The sequence below is a fragment of the Eleutherodactylus coqui genome, chromosome 1 (genome assembly GCF_035609145.1).
Source record: "Eleutherodactylus coqui strain aEleCoq1 chromosome 1, aEleCoq1.hap1, whole genome shotgun sequence".
NCBI classification, from domain to species: Eukaryota; Metazoa; Chordata; class Amphibia; order Anura; family Eleutherodactylidae; genus Eleutherodactylus; species Eleutherodactylus coqui.
The window spans coordinates 240588030-240608041 of record NC_089837.1 but is presented as its reverse complement, the minus strand read 5'-3'; the positions used below and the strand labels follow the sequence as shown (position 1 = coordinate 240608041).

General features: G+C 43.2%; 1 protein-coding gene across 1 annotated transcript in view; it reads left to right on the top strand.

The window, feature by feature from the left end:
* HS3ST5 (heparan sulfate-glucosamine 3-sulfotransferase 5) overlaps positions 1 to 20012 on the top strand; it is a 265950-nt gene that overhangs the window by 236877 nt on the left and 9061 nt on the right. The window lies entirely within an intron of this gene.

Genomic DNA, 20012 nt, shown 5'->3' with positions numbered 1-20012 from the left:
GGGCGTCCACTAATTAGAAGGGCTGTCTACTACTATTGGACACGTATATATGTATATATCATATATATTTAATATATTTGAAGTTCTAAAAGAAAGTGTTCAACAGTTCAGTTCATTTGCAAGCTGTTTGCCACCCTAAGGCTATTGAGCATGAAATTATATATCGGACATACTATTGAATTGGTCATTTTAGGAATGCAAACGTAATATATGTGGATAGAGAAATGTTTAGTGACAGATATGACAGAATCAATGCTGGCTTCAATCCTAATAGATGATGGATGTTTTTTATGTGAAAGGAATAACAAAAATTAGTGAGAACTAGTTTAGAAATGAGGAAGTTATATCAGCCAAATACAAAGAATGCTGAGCATTGTTTCATTGATGCATATATCATGCCTTGACTTGAGTTCATATCAGCAGCTTCATCAGATTAATTAAGTTGAAGTAATAACCATGATTGTGTCTGTAGCCAAAGACTGTTCCTTCGGTGTATGTAGGGTGCTTTTACACGGGATGACCTGTCGGGTGCAGATGCCCAACGGGTTGTCCCAGCAATGATCCTTCCTCTGCTTTTTCACAGGAGCAATCATTGCTCAGGGTGGACCAGGGATCATTCCAGCCCGCCCGCCTCCATTCACAATAAACAGACAATTGTTCATAAGTGAATGTTTACACAGAACCATCCATCGTTTTTATGCATGTAGAAAGATGGAAGCAAGGATAATTCTTGCAAGTCTATTTTAACGTTAAGCCACACCCTTTGTGCCCCCTCATAGTAATAATAGTGCCTGTTAGTAAACCCCAACAGTAATAGTGATCCTTTAACTGTACGGATGCTTCTGATATGTTCCAGGTGTGGTTCCTCTTCTTCCTGAAAACCTAACTCGCTTTCCTAAACAGACTGAATAAAAGAGGGCACAATTGAGGCTAAGCACTTCTTCACCCTTTGTCCCCGCACTATGCCTCTTTTCAGGGCTGAACCTAAAGGCTCAGAGACCCAGATGCATCTGTACCCCTATCCATACCTAAACCACGCTGCATACAGCTGCAAAACAAATTTACATACATGACCTAGTCCCTTGGAATAAGTTTTCCAAATATATCTTAAGATCCTTTTACACACAAAGATAATCGTTCAAAAGACTCAAAGATTGAAAGGTTTATCCATTAACACTTTATCATCTTTATTTACATGTAAAAAGGATGTCCAGGAGTTGTTTGCAGCACCCAGCTTGTGTTTAAGCACATGCCCAGATGTGCAAACTGCTACCGCCACATTTCATTTCATTTTTCTCCTCACAGCTAGTGTAAACATGCCACGGGGAGAACATCCTGCAGTCTATTGAAACATGAGCGAAATACATTCAAATGGAATGAATTTGCTCAGTCTTTCAGCAGCTGAACCATAGATTTTATGTGAACTAAAATCCATTGTTCAAACGAGAACTACACGATTTCTTTAGTTACATATAATGATTGTCGCTCATTTTTGGCCATTTGGATGAATTTTGAGCAATAATCGTTGCGTGTAAAAGGGCCTTTAATTTCTGGACTACCTGAATATTTGTTTGTAGTTCCTATATACATGTCCTGTATCTAGTGATATCAACCATACTGGTATAACCTGGGCATCTGCTGTATATAATTATATATCTACAGCTGGTATAAGTTATAAATCTCCCTGTATATAGTGATATAGACCATGCAGGTATAGCCTGGGTATCTCCTATATATAATTATATATGTACAGCTGGTATAAGTTATACTTTACCTGTATATAGTGATATGGAGCATGCTGGTATAACCTAGGTATCTCCTGTATATAATTATATATGTAAAGCTGGTATACGTTTTACATCCCTCTGTATATAGTGATTACAACTACAGTCTTTCAATGGAACGGAAGACCAAGCACCGAGGAAGTCTGCTGTGTGGAATTGGCTGCCCCGGTTGACAGCCTTCCTTCCCCGAGCATCACCCAGAACCACATGACAGTGATAAGAAAGTATATGGTGGAGGGCCTGTCGGCCCCCCTAGCCAAGGGGCTGGTGGGCAATTTTGGCCCCTGCAACCAATAGCGGTATGCCAGCACCTTTATACCTACCTTGATTTTGTCTGCAACAGTGTCTGGGGACTAATAGCTAAGGTGAGGTGCACAGTGGGCTGGTGGGCCACTTTTCCATCTCGTTATAGCGGCTCTAGGGCTGTCAGTGTGTATGTGTCCACTAACTCAATTCTGGGCACATACACAGGGTTACAACAGGGGTGTAAATAGTACTCATGGGCCCCCACAGCAAAACCCAGAACTACCAATTTAGCACACCTCCGCTAAAGAAAGTAACAGTTAGTTATTATAGACAGTTATGATGTTATTTAAGACATTGCTATATTAGGGCATTTTGGTGTAGTAGAGAGGCCTACTAATTTTGACTCCCCTTTATGGGAATTCTGGAATCTCTTGAAAACAATGACTGTCCATTGATTTCAGTGAGTGCCATCAAGTCTAGGAAAATAGCTAAATCACCGTTTTCCCTATAATAGCAGGTGATACTTATACAGATAAGATGACCTCCCCCCACCCAATCAACTTGTCTCAGTGGTTCTGTTATCCGAGATGGTTTCCAGTAATATGTTATATCTCTTGCACTTAGTTTGTATCTGTTAGTCTTAATTGTCTTCAGTGAAATGAAGTCGGTGGAATATGCTTTCATTAGATAGAAATCTGCAGGCTAAATCACCTTAATGGAACAATTAGTTATACAGCTCTTCAAATCTGCATCTACCAAATTTAGTTTTAAAAGGACAAAGTCCAAGATTAAAGTCTCTGGGTGAAAGGTGCAGAGACAGTGCATCCAGACAGAAAACTTTAATTGATCAATAGTGACCATTTTACATTTCAACAAAACTCAATTAAGTCTTTGAATATTTCGTAAATGGATATATGAATAGGCAGACATATATACATAGTAATTCTCAATACAATTAAACCTTCACTGCAGCTATATTGGTAAAATGTATCAAAATGCAAGCATTGACTCTAAATCGAATTAAGCTAGGTAATTGCATTAAATTTAGAATGAGGTATTTGATATAAAAGGACTTGTGGTAATGAGATATCAAATGGTAAGTGAGCTGAAAACTATCAGAAATATTTTAGCTCACAGATGTGTACAGATATATTTTGCATAGTCTGCGAGCTATTGAACCATGTAACAGACAGAAGCAGGCGCTCGGTATCAGGGGTGTCACTAGCACCAGGCATCCTGGGTGCGATCCCTGGACTTTTGGCCGGGAGCCCTGGATCTCTGGCCGACTGCCGCTTTCAACTTCGAACACTACAGTTGAATACATTTTCAGTTAGCTACTATGGCAATGCAGGGAGTTATTAGCTTCTCTGCTATCTTCTTTCATAGTCTACAGACCATTTTAACCCTTTCCAATCCACTGTCTGACGTCTAAAGACATTCTGATTAAGGGCCGTACTGGCAGGGTATTCTTACTGTACAGTTACTCCCCGACTTGCGAACAGGTTCCGTTCCAGGAGCCCGTTCGCAAGTCCGTTTTGTTCGCAAGTCGAACAAGTAGTAGTATGGAGCGGGATCGCGGGTGGATCCCGCTCCATACAACGTCGGGTGCAGGCTGTTCTTACAGCGGGCACCCGGCGGCAGCAGTTCCGACGAGCCGCGCCGCTTGTCGGAACTGTTAACACTTTAAATACCGCTCTGACAGCGCTATTTAGAGTGTTAACAGTTCTGACGAGCGGCGCGGCTCGTCGGAACTGCTGCCGCCGGGTGCCCGCTGTAAGAAACAGCCTGCACCCGACGTTCAGGGGGCCCGTACAGCGTCCCACGATGAGATCACGGGACGCTGTGTGGTTGCTAGGCAGCCGGGGACCTCCTGAAAGGCCCCAGGGCTGCCTATGCAGAGTGCCTATCAAGCGCACGGCTTGCTAGGCGCTCTGCATAGACAGCCCTGGGGCCTTTCAGAAGGCCCCCGGCTGCCCAGCAACCGCGATGTGACCGGACAGGCTTCCATCAGGCTTGATAGAAGCCTCTCCGGTCCCTGCACAGCATGATGTAATGCCATAGCATTACATCATACTGTGCAGAACAGATTGTTCGCAACTAGCGAAATTCGCAAGTCGAATGTTCGCAAGTCGGGGACTATCTGTATATTGCCGGCCTCTCTGTTGTCGGGGGCCTCTCCAGCATGTCCCATACTGAAGTACTAGCTATAGCCAGCAGATGGTGCCATTGTATAATGGCAGTAGGAGAAAGCCCCCTAGGAAACCCTGAATCCAAAATTGGATTGCAAAGGGTTAAGCCTGCAGCCGATGAGACACCAGGATGGGATTCCTACATAGGCTGTCATTATAACATCACTGTAGCACATCTCCCTATGTCGGGATCCCATCCTGGCATCTCATAGGTTGCAAGCCTAAAGTGATTGAGGAGCTCCTCTTGTCATCAGAATGGGGCTAGGTATTTGTTTTATTCTTTATTTGGGTTACAATTCCTGTGTAGGAAACACAAAGGGGCGAATCATTACTTAATTGGGGACACTAAGGGGGAATCATTATACTAAATGGAGGCACTAAGGGGCACCGTTAATGAGCAGAGGCACTGCATCATTATTCAGCTGGAGACAGTAAGGGGCATCATTACTGAGCAGGGTGCACTAAAAGGCATCATTACTGGATAGGGATATTTTGAGAGGAATCACTACAGAGTGAGGATGGTGAGGGACACAATTACTGCACGGTGGACACTAATAAACACAATTACTGAGCAGGGGACAATAAAAGGCACTATTACTGAATGTGAAACACTATCACTGACTGGGGCATTAGAGTGCACCATTACTAAATGAGATTACCAATACTATACCTAGAGCACTACGTTGTCAGCAGTACCGGAGGGGGCACTTTTATTATCCATGGAACTAATGGGGAATAGCTTTTAGAATATGCCATCAAATAATGGTCAGATATCAGTTCTACACTAACTATTCAAACTTATGTGCAAGACCTTTCCACTTTTATGGCAGTTAACATGAGAATCAGATAACAATCTTATAGCGAACTAATAGGGTGCTGTTATTGTGTGGAATACAAAGGGGCCACCGCTAATATGGGCAGCATTAAGAAGCCACTATTACTATGAGGTGCACAATTATTGTGTGGGGCTCTATGAACATGTCGTGTTCTAAGTGGGGCCATCATATTCTTTAGAGAAGAGTCATGGCCAGTAGTTGTCATGGTGGTATGAGACAGTTAGAGAAGAAAAAAAAGCTGCTGAGTTTAATACTACTTTGCACAGTATTTTCAGAGTCATTATATTACGCAGAACGGAAGTGTAGAACAGGCATGTGACCACAGTATGGTGTTACTATTGGTTATATTGGTCTCTCTGGTAGTTATATTTGTATAGTGATATTATTCTGAGATATGCTATTTTATATACATTAGTGTTTATGACCAGGCAAAATTATCTGTGGGCAGGTCTGATGTATCTATAGGAACAGGTTCTATGCCCTGCAATGCTGATTTTTATTATAAAGCAGACGGATTTCATTCTAAATGGCCAGACCCTTAGTGATCAAAACTTTCAATATGTCCCTGTGGCATGTCGAAGGATTTTAGAAAGCACAGTTACACTTTAATAAGGGATAAATTGTTAATGCAATGAAATGCAATCCAAGTTCTAGTTCAAAGAAAATGTGATGCACTTACTAAGATTGATAATAATGCTAATCTATCGAGCAATGTGTTCAATATGCAGCAATGACACCTCATTCCTCTACATTTCATCATGTTATTTTATAATGAAAAGTTCTGCAAACATTTAACCAAACAAAGCAATGGGGCAGAAAGACAGTTACAGTATTTGTCTTTTCATGAACCAGGGTCTGGGAATAAGTATTTTAATGTGCCATCTGCCAAGAATTTTGGCTTGAGTGTGTGTAGCCTTCTCTCAGACTGACATAATCCCTTTTCAATTGATCAAAGCTCAGCTCAAGTGCACCATTTATCATCTATCTGTCAGATGTTACCCTCTAGAACCATCACTGCACTATTCCTCATCTCCATTAATTCTTATACATTATCAACGTTAGGATGATACTTCCATAGTGGAGACTGTGACGTATCTGAATTCTAAACCTACAAATTCCGACAAATCTGTAATCTATGATCAACTGACCAATAAAGGGTCTGAATCTGTAACAGATCACTTTAGTAATAGCAGAATCATTACCCTTCTAATAGAAATGCTTTCCAATATCACTTCTATAAATTTAGAAATGATGATTGATTTGTAGATGAAAGATAAAGGTCGGTAACTGTTTTCCATGCTAACATTGTGATGGTCAACTCCCCCTCTATGGTGCATCAATCATCAGTAAAGCAGGGTCTACAGCACATCCTCACTGCTGCAGTGCACATCGGCAACAGAAGACAACCTCTATACCGCCAGTGTTCTTGCTCCTGTAAAGTGTCGAGATAGAGATGGAAGACTGAGCTGTTGGGTGAGGCCAGGCTTCTTCTTGGGAGTCACCATAGAGTTGCATTGCAGGAAATAACGGCCCCAGTTATGGGACTTTGATGCACTGCGAGGGGAACTCTTTAGATTGAGATCCCCAGTCTTGGCTCATACTATATCTTAACAATTTTCTTGTTTCTACACTACAGAATGTGGCTAACTACATATAAAGGTGTGCAACCGTTAGTACATACACCTGATAAGAAATAGTGGTACAGTCACAGAAGACTATGGGTTTGTACTTGTACTTTTATCTGTTTAAAGATATGTAAGAAGACAGTATGTATTGAGGTTCATGTGAACTGGGATCCTAGAGATCATTACAATAGAGGGACAAGCAGTTCTCCTGTCAAGCATTGTGTCTGTTTGAGATTTCTGTACCTTCAAATTAAGTTGATTGCAGTTCCAGCTACTTCAATTGAATTGTGCAAGAAAGCAAGATGGAACAATACCTCTGCAGCGCCACCTATTGGATGGCACCATTCCTTCAAATCAATTTAAGACTCTTCATACAAGTCTTTATAACAATGATTGGGAATTGAAAAGCTAAAGCCAGAGAATCATACACATACAGCTGTTTCAAGCATGGTCTTATAAGTCTCCTCAATCACCTCCTAGGTATCTCCTCACATACCTTCTAGGTGCTTTCCTTAAAGGCGTTTGGTCATTACAAACAAAAAATCCTTAGCTATTCCTTCCCCGTCAGTCTACTTACTGCATCTTCTCCTTGCCAATCTTCTCCTAGCCCCTCTAGTCCATGGGTTACGTCACCTTCCTGTTTTGGACTATCTATTAGCTGCAGTTCACTTCCTGCAGGACAGTGAACGCTACTAGTGAGGTAGCATTCACTGCCTAGCAGGGAATGCCGAATCCTCAGCAGCCTGCTTTAGTGCGATATCTCGCCATTAGTTTTTCATATAGTATATTGAATACTAGTGGCAAGATGTCGTGCATGTACAGTCCTGTTAAAGCAGGCTGCTGAGGATTTGGCATTCCCTGCAAGGCAGTGAACACTACCTCACCAATGACGTAGCGTACATTGCCCTGCAGGAAGCAGAATGGCGGCAATGTACACTACGTAACAAGAAGAGGTTCCGGACGGCTGAAGGTGAGGTGACCCCGGGGACTGACGGAGCCAGGAGAAGATCGGTGAGTTGAAGATCTGGTAAGAAGGCTGCCTGGGGAGGAATAGGTATTAGTATTGATTTTTTTTATGACAGACCTTCAATCAAATTGTAATGTGCAAACAGGCATGAAGTGTCCCTCCGTTCTGGAGATCAGTGGACACCCCAGCTCACAGATCCCTCCAGGACTGTCTTCTGACATGTTTCATTGACGTTCCTGAGGACAGATACATAGTAAAGACCTTATGTAAATGAATTCCAAATATTTTTCTGGCATTTTATGCCCCCAGTTTGTCATTGCCAGTTTCAAGCAGTGCCTGATGTAATTCTTATATTACAGATTTAATCAGATTATTGTAATCTGTCAGTGTATGGTCTATGTGCTATAGGTAAGTTCTGAAATGTAATGTATTAGTTAATCTTGGCTAATCATTAGCTGCAGTGACTTTCATAAATTTGAAGGTTCGGCAGCAAAAACAAAACCTGGTAATCAGCTAGTGCAGCTGTAATGGCTGTCATTTCTTTCCAATTTACCATGTGCTCAGAATATATGGAAATTAATCTGCAAATACTGCGCCAGAGGACGACTGCGACATATGATAAATATTTTATACACAGAATCAAAAGAACGATGTGCTCTACACACACTATATTGGGAAAATTGCTTGGAATAAATCTTAAAACATTCCCTATGCTAATGTAATGAATAAGATTAGCACAAATATATCAATGAGATGGTATTTAAATAGGAATCTTGGATTCTGCTTTCCCCATATGGCACGTTATCATAGAAACACAATCTGCTCCATCTCTGTATGTAGAAAGAATGCATTTATGGCATAAATGCAGCAAATCTATTGCTTTTTCATTTTAGACATACACTAATGGACATACACCTCTTCTCGTGACATCACAACAGCAGTCCTCCAGAACGCCACCGGCTGTCTGACCACTGTCTCTAACACTATGTCCTCTCTGTACCTAAAACTGAACCTCTCTAAAACTGACCCACTGGTGTTTCCGCCCACTACTAACCAACGTCATCCTGACATCTCCATCTCAGAGTGTGGCACCACCATAACTTTCAGCATGCCCGCTGCCTTGGGGTTATATTCTCTCCTTTACCCTCTACATTCCATCTCTGGCCCGAGCATATCAGCTGCACCTCAAGAGCATCACAAGAATGTGCCTTTTTCTCACCGTGGATGCGCTAAAAAATGCTTACTGTTGCCCTCATCCACTCTTGGCTCGATTATTGCAATTCGCTGTCGATTGGCCTCCCCCGCTCCAATCCATCCTGAATGTGGCAGCCAGGCTCATCTTCCTGTCTAGCCACTACTCGGACGCCTCTGCCCTGTGCCAGTCACTGCACTGGCTGCCAGTCAAAAACAGACTGCTGCAACCCCCACTGACCAGGAGGTCCCAGAGGTCTCTGCATGAATGAAGAGTCAACTGCTGGAACCCCCGTTTTCAAGTTTGGTGGGGGTCCCAGCAGTCAGACCCGAACTGATCAGAACATTTTGCCTTGTAGAGGATGACATTCTATCTTGGCACAAAACCTTAAATGTTTATAGCAACTACACTTTTTTCGAAAGTACCCATCAGTAAGCTACAAATTGGGTTGCCACACATTCTCCGCTCATATATGTGTCCTTCAAGCAAATCAGCAGAAGTAGAGTAATTACATGGGCAGTGTAATAAAGGAGAACTGCTCTGTTACTTGGGCAGGGGTGGAGTTTACGTCTTCTGATCTCTCGATTGACACTTTATGGATCATTTTCTCACTGCTGTTGTGTTGTTTAGTTCAGCTCTGAAAAGATGTCATACAAAACCAATAACCTAATGGAACATAACTTGATGACAAATTCACCTTTAATAATAAATGACAAATATTCTGCTATATGTAATGAGTTTAGTGGTGTCCTCAGAGTCACTGCAAACTTTTTATACACGCAGTCTTCTAAAGTACCGTAGTAGAAGTTAAAGTTCAAAGCACTGTAATCTAATTTATGTTTTATGGATGGCCAACACCAGATGTTCTGTAAATTGTCTTGTGAGTTTGTATAGTCTTGAGACTTACTATATTAAAATGTAGCTTTCAGTTAAAGATGCAGTGATTGCAGGTGAAATGGTGTAAGTACAGTATTAAGAATTTACACTCACAGCAGGTTTCTATCAATAAAATAGTTGTATTTCATTATGTTACATCTGGAGCAGACACACTGAGCAGCAGAGACACTTATTCCATTTAACTATGTGCATTTTTCAACTATATGGGACGTACAACTACACAGACAGTTGTACAAAAAACCTTTGTAATACATACTTGTAATGAACTTGAATTAAAGTTTATGGTGTGGTTCAGAACTGGATTCATGTAAATCTGTGAAAAAACAAAACTAAACAATGACCTATCTATATTCTGAACTAATAATGTCTCATAGGATAGACAGTGGCTAGCACAGTTGAATTGCAATACTAGGGTCCTGGGCTCAAATCTGACCAAGGGCAAAATCTGCATGGAGTCTTGTATGTTGTACCTGGGTTTACTAAATGTACTGTTTTCCTCCAAATACATACTAAGAGGGAAGGGGGGCAGGGCCTAATGTAAGTGATATAATTTATGTACAGTGCTGCATAATATATATGTGCTATCCTTACAACCCCAATGACCAAAAACTTGGAATGCTATGTAAAATGTAAAGAAAAAAAGGATGCAATGCGAAATTTTTCCATTTCATAAAAAAAAATAATCCTTTAAATTTCTTTATGGCAGCAACACATCTCAAAAAAGTTGGGCCAGAGCCATGTCTACCATTGTGTAGCATCCACTCTTCGTTTTACAACAGTCTGTAAACGTCTGGGAAGTGAGGAGAACAATTTGCTGGAGTTTTAGGAGAGGAATGTTGTCCCATTCATTCTGATATAGGATTCCAGCTGCTTAACAGTCCTGGGTTGTCTTTGTCGGATTGCTTGTTTTATAATGCGCCAAATGTTTTCTATTGCTGTAAGGTCTGGACTGCAGATGACCAGTTCAACACCTGGACTCTTCTTCTGCAACGCCATGCTGTTGTGATGGGTGCAGTATGTGGCTTAGTATTGTCTTGCTGAAATATGCTAAACCTTCCCTGAATAAGACATTCTGTGGATGGGGGCATATGTTGTTCTGAACTCTTTAATATACTACTCAGCATTGATAGTGCCTTTTAAGATGGGTAAGCTGCTCATGCCATAGGTTCTAATGCCACCTCATACCATCAGAGATGCAGGCTTTTGAACTGTATGTTGATAACAAGCTGGAAGGCCGCTCTGCTCTTGAGTCCATAGGACACAGCGTGCATAGTTTCCTGGTGGTGCAGGACATGTCAGCGGGAGGCTGAAGCTCACTTTTGCTTCTGCCTACATGGAGCCGTGAGCCTATCCCATTTTTCATCAGATGTTCTTCCCTTTGAGAACTGAAGCACAGCGTAGCAACCCCTACTATGACAAGTCACGAGGAGTAGCTAGAAGCAAGGAAAGGATGCAAGAGTTGTGTGTTGCCCTACCATGTGAGAGGAACCCCATGGATCATACCTCAGATCACTGGGACTGGGGACATCTAAATTTTGGGTAGGAAAAGTGCCTCCTAAGAGAGTGTGTGTGTGAGTAACCGAATGGAAGTAGAAGTTTGTCAGAAGTGTTGTATCTAAGACTGCTAACTTGTGTTGTTCCTGAAAGAATCAAAGATGGATTCAGTGAGTAAAGAGAAACTATGTATCTCTGGTTTGAAAACTATCTTTTTGGTTTGTGGACTCTCTTATTTAACGACGAACATTCATTTGTTGGAACAGAGGTACTGGCATCATGTGACAACACTGCTTGAGACTTATTATCACCATTTACCTTTTGACTGTTCTATTTTACATTGCGTGCAACTGAGCAGGCCATGCTTCCGCCATTGCTGGGGCCAGATCATAGAGTCACCCGTGACCAGCACCTTAAGAACCATGTGGTCTCACCCACAACAGCCTAGTCCACGGCTCGAATGCCGCACAGAGAAGGTGCCAACATTTCTGGCTTGTGTTGATATATGGCTTTTTCTTTGCATGAAACAGATTTAACTTGCATTTGTGGATTGCAAAGCAGTGTTCACAGACAATGATTTCTGGAAGTATTACTGAACCCATGTAGTGATTTACTGTTACGTTCATCGCAGCGCTTATTCATCTTGCCTGTATGAATTTACATAAGCACAAACTATCACAGCATGACATTTACACTATAGAATAATGCCTGTTTTTAATGCAGCGATGCCCGAGGGCCCATAGATCTTGAGCATCCAATTTAGACCGTCGGCCTTGTTCCCTGTACACATGATTTTCTCCAGATTATCTGAATCTTTTAATGATGCACTGTAGATGGTGGGATATTCAATGTCTTCATAATTTTACTTTGAAGAACATTTTTCTAAAATTGTTCCACAATTTTTAGTCAAAGTTTTTTAAAGATTACTGAAACTCTCACCATCTTTGCTTCTGAGAGACTCTGCCTCTCTAACATGTTCTTTTGATACACAGTCATGTGACTTGGCAGAAAAATGACCCTCCTGCTGTTTTACATTAGTAACACTTACTTTTCCAGTGAAACACAGAAAGTATTTTCAGTTCACCCATATATAATCTAGTCCAATAAGCACTTGTATCCCATGTGCGGAGTTGGAGAGGGTGCACAGACTCCTTGCCATGCCAATAAAGATCCAATACACATATCTTCCAGCACCACAAAAAAATGTTTTTTAAAACCACTTAATTTTAATCATAACAGGGTTACTTAAAACGCCCCATGTCAAGTAATAAGCCACTCCCATATCAGTCACATATTATGTTTCGTGCTGGCCTGTTTAATTCCAACCATTTTTCCTACTGGTATAGAGTTAATTGTGTGCTTTGGATGTGGGCTGCTAGCATGCAGGATAGTATTCCCAGATAGCTGTTTGAGAAATGGAGACTTGAAAACCTTTTCCTGAACCACAACCCCCTCCAGCTTGAGTTCTAAAAAAGCAATCTCTCTTTTATCCCGGCAACCTGTACGTTTTAAATTACTATTGTTATTGATGCCATATAACCAGCAATGTCACTATCATCCCCCTTCCAAACTATTAAAGGAGATGTCTCGAGGAAGCAGTTAATTTTTTTTTTTGCCCAGTCCCCCCCATTAAACATACATTACAAAGCCCCCCTGTAAATGACATTTCTAGCTGGTTCGTACTTACCGTTCCAGCGTTTCAGCAACTTATAAAAGTTTCCTCAAGATGGCCGCCGGCTCTTTCCCCGTCGCTCGCTGCAGCCCGACGTGCGCGCTCCCGAGACGCCGCCAGCTGTGTCTCCATGGCAACCGGACGCATCGCAGCCGCCGACCAGACGCCCCGCAGCCGCCGACCAGACAGCAGGTAACCGGCGCTAGCCCCCGGCTCCCCAGCGCTAGACCCTCAGCCCAGGTGAAGGCCCCGGAGCCCAGCGCTAGGTTCCGGAGCCCAGCGCTAGTTCCCCCGGCCTAGCGACAGCCCCCCCGGCGCAGCCCGGCGCAGCGGCAGCCCCCCCCCGGCCTAGCGACAGCCCCCCCATCACAGCGGCAGCCCCCCCCGGCCTAGCGACAGCCCCCCCGGCGCAGCCCGGCGCAGCGGCAGCCCCCCCCGGCCTAGCGACAGCCCCCCCCCGGCGCAGCGACAGCCCCCCCGGCGCAGCGGCAGCGCAGCCCGGCGCAGCGGCAGCCCCCCCCCGACCCATCACTTACCTGGGAGGCTTCTCGGGGCTGCTGGGCTGGGCTGGGCTTCTCCGCTGGGCAGCTCCAGTTTCTGCACCTTCCTCTAACAGAGGATGGTGCAGAATGGCCGCTTCAGCGCGCTCCCGAGCAGTGACAGCTCGTCTGCGCATGCGCAGAAGAGCTGTAGCGGGGAGCACACTGAAGCGGCTCGTGCTGAATGGAGAAGACCGGACTGCGCAAGCGCGTCTAAAAAAGCAAGCTGCCAGCGAATTTAGACGGAACCATGGAGACGAGGACGCTAGCAACGGAGCAGGTAAGTGGAATAACTTCTGTATGGCTCATATTTAATGCACAATGTACATTACAAAGTGCATTAATATGGCCATACGGAAGTGCTTAACCCCACTTGGTTTCGCGAGACCACCCCTTTAACATATTGTCTATGAATGGTCCATACCAATACATTTGTGAGGATTTTTGAGATGAAAAAAACATGTTATGAAGGAAATGAAGTGATTTTAAAGAAGATGTTTGTGGTGCTACAAGATACATTTATTGGAACGTACCTTTCCAGACCTTTGTCACCCCTTTCCCAACTTGTTTGGATGTGATGCTGCCATCAATTTCTAAAATGAGTTGTTTTTTTAATGAAATGTAGAAATCTCTCACTTTCCTGTTCTGCTATGTGTTCTATATTGAATACAATATAGTTGTATGATATTTCCAAATCATTGCATTCTTTTCTTCTTTACATTTTAGTCCCAACTTTTTGGGGAATTGGGGTTGTAACTAAATTGGATCAGGAAAATATCACACCCAATGTCAAATTACGCGCATTTGATACAGTATACCAGTAGAGCTGTATATTATATATCATAGCACTAATATTCTATGGATAAACTTATTAGGAACAACTACTTAGGGGGTTTACACACACACACACCTGAATATTCTGCAATACGCTGCAGATTACTCTGCTGTGAAAATGCACAGATCTGCAGCAGTGTTAAGTAATTTTCAAATCTGCATGAAATCCTGCCTGTTAGACGTGTGGATTTTGGCCCAGACTTTTCTACACGGTAGAATATTTAGCAGTGCGTTGCAGAATACATACGGAAAGTATGTATGAAAGCACCCTTAGGCTATGTCTATACGGGATAGATTTGCTGCAGAATGTCCCAGCAGGCACTCCGCAGCAGATCTGCATTGGAAAATCCGTATTAAAAAAAAACACCATTTGGTGTGGCTTTTGATGCAAATTTTGGTGCACAATTCAGTTGCCTCATTAGAAAATGTGGAATTTGCCCCCAAAATTTGGAGCTATAATTGACATATTGCTGATTTTTTCCACAGCGTGTGGAACTTTATGAAAATCTCACGTACTTTGTTGCTACAGAAAACATGGATTTCCTGCGCAGAGGTTCCACGCGAAAATTCCCAGCACATCCCACCGCATGTGAACATATCCTTATAGTAAATAAGCAAGACGGAACAATACCTTTGCAGCACCACCTTACAGTAGTGTGTGTGTATATATATAGTATTACAGTACTAAAGCATTAGCCTTATAGTAACACTTATCAACTCTCATTATAAACTCCCATGTTAATCAACATTTGTGAATATACATGGATTATAAAATAGAGCAGTAACTAAGCAGTAGAGCAATCTTGACAACATTTCTCATGTGAAAATAATGATGTGTAGTCCATCACACCCAAACAGTGAGACTTGTCATTCTGCTACATACAATGTTATAATGTGGTGTACTAGTGACACCTGCTGGTCATGGTTTATTTCCTCTTTCTTGAGTTCCTATACGATTTCTGTTGCTTCCTCTTCATTTATTGTTTTACTCAGATGTAAAATGCAAAGAATTCTAAAATATTTTTACATCAGTGACCGACATTCTGGCTGATAATCTAGTACATATAGTCATGGCCAAAAGTTTTGGACTGACACAAAATTTGGTTTTCACAAAGTTTGTTGCTTCAGTGTTTTTACATATTTTAGTCAGATGTCTCTATGGTATACTGATATACAATTCTAAGCATTTCATAAGTTTTTAACATTCTGACAAATACATAATTTAGACAAAGACTCATTATTTACAGTGTTGATCCTTTTTTTTTTTTTTTTTTTTTTAAGACTTAGCTTGCTGGATATCAGCTTCTGGGCCAAATCCTGACTGGTGGCAATTTGTTTTGCTTGTCTGCCCACTTTTTGAGGATAGACCACAAGTTCTCAATGGAGAAAGATACCTGGAAAGTTTCCTGGGACCCAAAATTTCAAAGTTTTGCTCACCGAGCCACTCAGTTATCACTTTTGCCTTATGACACGGTGCTCCATCATGCTGGAGGAAGCATTGTTCATTACCAAGTTGCTCCTGGATGGTCTCCAGGTTGTTCTTGGAGAATGTTTAGATCCCATTCTTTATTCATGGCGGAGTCCTCTTTAGGAGATGGTCCTGACACTTGATGATCAAGGTCATTTTGTGGCCAGGCTGAAATGTTTGTGATAAAGTTCATTTTCCAGGCAAGGAATCACTTTGCAATTCATCTGATCAGTCTTCATAGCAATGTAGAGTTAATGCAAATTGCTACTAGAAAAACTAAAGCAGCAAAGTTTGTGAAAACCAAAATTTTCCAGTCTCAAAACTTTTGGCCTCGACTGCACAAAAAATTTTCAAAGACAAAAGCCAATGTGATATTACTGCTTTATATATAAGCAGGAAGCATATCCTTTTAGCATATAACCAAATAGGGAGAAATGTTCCACAAAGTATAATGATATTCGATCGCGCAGCCATTGGTTTTATAATACATGGGCTAAGGTTTCTGAAACATTCTAAGTTTGCAGTAACCAGAAGTTGAGTATGAAATATATCTATAAATAAAAGCATCCGAGCGTGAACATACACTTCCGCTTCTGTATTTTCTGCTGGGTGTTAATATTCATTGCCCATGTATTTCATGTGCTTTAGAAAGCAGTGCCTGGTGATTTTTTTCAGAACCCTGTTATTTCTATGGATTTCTTGCTGCTTACAAGAGATGAGCGAGTATACTCGCTAAGGCACTACTCGCTCGAGTAATGTACCTTAGCCGAGTATCTCCCCGCTCGTCCCTAAAGATTCGGGGGCCAGCAGGAGGCGGGGTGCGGCGGGGGAGAGCGGGGAGGAACAAAGGGGAGATCTCTCTCTCCCCCCTGTTCTCCGCCGCAACTCACCTGTCAGCTGCGGCAGCCCCCGAATCTTTAGGGACGAGCGGGGAGATACTCGGCTAAGGTACATTACTCGAGCGAGTAGTGCCTTAGCGAGTATACTCGCTCATCTCTACTGCTTACATAACCAATTCCACATCACGCACCTATAAGTATTCATATCATTCCATCTCATAGGAAGCATTGGTGAACCATTATGTTTTTGGAGTATGTGAAGAAACCCAGGCAAACTGGCAGAATATAAAACACTATGCAGATTTGATGTCTGATAGTCACTGCATTATGAGACAGCTTGTGTTAGTCTGTCTGTCCACGGGCGTTGCGGATACGCCGCTGGGGAGCAGGAGCCAGCTGACAGATCTCCAAGGTGAGCCTATCTGATAGATAGGCTCACCGCGGAGAATCACGCCAAGTCACAGCATGCTGCGATTTGCCGCCCGTGAGCGGAGAATTGCTATGATTCTCTGCTTGTGGACAGGGGGGCTGCGCTTTCCTAGCAGCTCTATGGAAAGTGTGCACTGCGTTCCCCACTGCTGGATTATCGCCACAGGGAACGCAATGCAAAAACGCCAGTGGACAGGCAGCCTTAAAGGGGTTGTCCCGCGCCGAAACGGGTTTTTTTTTTTTTCAACCCCCCCCCCGTTCGGCGCGAGACAACCCCGATGCAGGGAGGTAAAGAAAGCTCACCGGAGCGCTTACCTGAATCCCCGCGCTCCGGTGACTTCTCTACTCACCGCTGAAGATGGCCTCTTCCTCCGTGGACCGCAGCTCTTCTGTGCGGTCCACTGCCGATTCCAGCCTCCTGATTGGCTGGAATCGGCACGTGACGGGGCGGAGCTACACGGAGCTACACGGAGCCCCATAGAAGACTGCAGAAGACCCGGACTGCGCAAGCGCGGCTAATTTGGCCATCGGAGGGCGAAAATTAGTCGGCACCATGGAGACGAGGACGCCAGCAACGGAACAGGTAAGTATAAAACTTTTTATAACTTCTGCATGGCTCATAATTAATGCACAATGTATATTACAAAGTGCATTATTATGGCCATGCAGAAGTGTACAGACCCACTTGCTGCCTCGGGACAACCCCTTTAATGTGATAAGTAGCAAAAGTGCAAATCATAATATCAACCTCAAATTACGTTAAAAAATACCTATAAAGTGCTGGTCATTTATTGCCTTCCTTCCTTCTAATTTGCTGTCCACTGGAGTCTATGTAACAGAGACACAGAGATGGAATACAGGAAGATCGGGGGGGGCAGTGGGTTTCTTTGATGCTGCCCATAGATGTCTATGTTGAGATGAGGTGGAAGGAGAAAGCTGACATAGATGGAGAGACATTCGCACAGATGTGCTGCTACAGATAATACTAAGCCATTTACTGTGTTACAACTACTAAAATTACATCTACATTGTTCTCCATGCTGTTGTTATTTCTCTGTGTGTGATACGGAGAGTAAGGGCATGTTCTCGTGGCCTATTAGAGTGTCGGATCCTTGTTGGATTTTCCAATGTGGAACTGACACTAGGGCTACATTCACACGGGTAGAGCACGATATCATTCTTCCCATCGTGCATTTTTCACTGTGATGCAGTGGGAAACATCACGTCGCACTCCCATGCACATTACACAACATGCGAATGCCATGTAATGTCTTTAAGGTCTCATTGCAAACAACGGGTGATGCGTTCCGAAGGAACATGCTGTGTTTTGTTGTTTTTTGGCTAGTGTGAATGAATTTACTCAAAAGAATAGATTTCGTATTCACGTATGTTTTGTACACATTGCATCGCACAAAACTCATGCGAGAATATCGCTTGTGTGAATGAGCCTTTAATCTGTGCATGACCCCTCAATGTTGTTTCCATGGCAAGAATCGACATATCATTCTTTTTTTTTCAGTGAAGCAGATTTCAAAATCTGCACAATATGGACTACAGCGCAGATTTCCATAGCATTAGTTTGAAGGCTAAAATGGCAAGAATTCTGAAGCAGATTACAGCTCAGAATCCAAGCTGAGAATATGTCTTAGGCCGGCTTCACACAAGTGATTAAATCATACGAGATTTGTGTGTTTCGCGATATCTTGGACAAATATGAACCCCAATCTTTTGAATAGGGTCATACACATGAGCGATGTTTTCCCACATAGCACCGCAATGCAGGAAACTAATCACGGAATGTTCTATTTTACTGTGTGCTCTCAAATCGCACTGCCTATTGTTTTCAAATGGGGCTAAGTGCACGCGATGTGAGGTCTGTCCACCACATCATCCCCGAAGAAATGAAACCACTTTGCATCCTCAGAGAATTTACATGGTGGGGAGTGAGATATGGGGTTGGATTCACAGCCACATATCACGCTTGTCCATGTGAAGTTAGCCTTAGGATTCTTTCTCACGACCGTATACTGGCCTGGCGTTTTCACGGCTGATATACGCTGCGATCTGATGCATTCGATCACATAGCCAAATTCTCGCAATGTAAAAGCGCCCGGCCGGCCAATATAGCACCAGGCATTTATACATCAGGCCCAAAAGATAGTTCTGGAACTATCTCTTGGGCCAGAATACGTTGGCTGCTGCATGGGCTCCTATGGGAGCCCATGACAGTGGCTGGAGGTGGAAGGGAGTTTAGCAGCGTGGCTGCTAAACTCCCTCCTTCTGCTCTCCTCCCCGCATGCTCTTTGCAATGGGAGGAGTGGGACAGGGGCGGAGCTAAGTGCTGCCCATCCCGCCTATTCCTATTGCTGGCCCCTTGTCCGCAGCCAGCGATGGGAGGAGGTGGGACGGCGCTTTGCTCCTCCCCGTCCTACCCCCTCCCATTGCAAAGAACGAGCAGGGAGGAGAGCAGAGGTGAGTCTGCGAGGGAGAGGAAGGGGAAAGGTGCAATGGCATGGTAGCGTTGGCGTATATGCACCGGGGCCCATGCCGTGCAAAAGATTGCACAAACGTTAGATTTGTGCGCCTGTTCAGGAGCTTTAATGCCACAGATGGTAGCGTATATAAGCAGACCATGAAAACAGGAGCTGATATATGCTCGTGGAAAAGAAGCCTTAGGGAGTAGAATCTGCTGTTTTCTCTATGTGCAATGTATAGAAGATATCAGATATCACCCACTAGCTCAGAGAAAACTGCAAATCAGAGATCGTGTCTGCAGAAGGGGAAAAATGCAGGATACAAGTCCTATCATGACAAAAAATAGTCCCATTCCTCATGTACAGATGGCATCCTATTTTGAAAAGGCATATGGAAGTGTGAATGCACTTTAAACGTAGAACCCAGCAGTGAGGTGTTGAACATTAGTTGCTTAATCTATTCTGTCCAGAAAAAATGATGGAAAGGAACATAAATTCTGGCCAAGCGGAGACTAAACTGGGCCTTG